The sequence below is a fragment of the Chlamydomonas reinhardtii genome, chromosome 14 (genome assembly GCF_000002595.2).
Source record: "Chlamydomonas reinhardtii strain CC-503 cw92 mt+ chromosome 14, whole genome shotgun sequence".
Classification (NCBI taxonomy): Eukaryota; Viridiplantae; Chlorophyta; class Chlorophyceae; order Chlamydomonadales; family Chlamydomonadaceae; genus Chlamydomonas; species Chlamydomonas reinhardtii.
In genome coordinates, this window is record NC_057017.1 from 80654 (window position 1) to 81967 (window position 1314).

Here is a 1314-nt window from a genome sequence, read left to right on the forward strand (position 1 = left end):
GCGCTCACCCAACACTAGGGCTTGTCAGCCCTAGTCATCAGTGGCTTCGCCACTACCAAGTGTAATTATTCTCCCTCCTCCCTCCTCCCTCCTCCCTCCTCCCTCCTCCTCCCTCCTCCCTCCTCCCTCCTCCCTCCTCCCTCCTCCCTCCTCCTCGCGCAGTCTCGCCATCCCGCCGTCTTCCAACTAGTAATGTCTGGAACTCCCGGCCCAGTAACACTTTTGCCACTCGGCGTTCTAAGCAGACGCGGCCGCTTGCTGCCGGGCTGCCTCCTCCGCCCGCTTTGCTTGCCGTTGCTTCTCTTCGGTATCATTTTTGGCCCTATCTAAAATAGAAAAGAAATCATCCATACGCGAAGACCAAAACTACTCGAATGATCGAACCCTGCTCGAGTGGTGCTTGAATCTCAGGTAGCGTTCAGCTTTAGTGTGCGTAAGAACAGTATGTATGTGTGCCCCCCTGGGCTGCGACTCGGCTGCCAAGTTCGGCCGCTTCAATCGAAGCTTCGCGTACCCTACCATGCCCCGACGCCAACCGTGGCACATTTGCGCGCCAGTTTTCTGCACTACTTTTTCATAGCCCGCCTGGTCCCCTGACGCAGGAATCCAGCCGCTGGCCCTGCCCAATAACCGCAACTAAGCCGCTACCTATGCGGCTAGTCCCCCCTCACACCTCACACCCTCCAAACATCTACACCGCTCTCACACACCCGTGCTAGATACCTACACCTCCCTGCCGGTTTCCGCCCACTGTTTGTGTGGTTAGCCCAGCTATATACATATGCCATGGAAAGTGTGACGCACCCGGTGCGTTTGCGCTACAGCGCGATTTAGCTCGAACCAACTAGCATGATCGATTATTCGCAGCTTCCTGTATACGTGATCTTCTTTCCAGGCCGCGAGAGCGAGTGCAGCGTATGAACGAAGCCGGTAACTGCGCTTTCTTGGCTTCCTCGAGAATGCGCGCAGCTATAACTTACAGTGCGATGTATTAGCGACACAGTCTGGCCTGCCAGAGCGCGCACTTGCAAGAATTCCAGAGCGCGCTCGTTCCGATCGGCTGGGATGAAAGCTTACACGATATGTGCGAGCAGCTGTATCCGTTGATATAATCGGTGAGCAAAGACATGCACAGTTGCGATGTGCTGTGAACTTTTAGCACGCTCGGCGACCCAGCTCGGCGAACCTCCTCGCTGGCGGGGGGAGGGAAACCCTCCCCCCTGCACCGCCCTCCCCTTCTGCGCGCTGCACGACACGCCTGCGGGGGGAGGGAAACCCTCCCCCCTGCACCCCCCTCCCCCAGCTTCCTAAGTG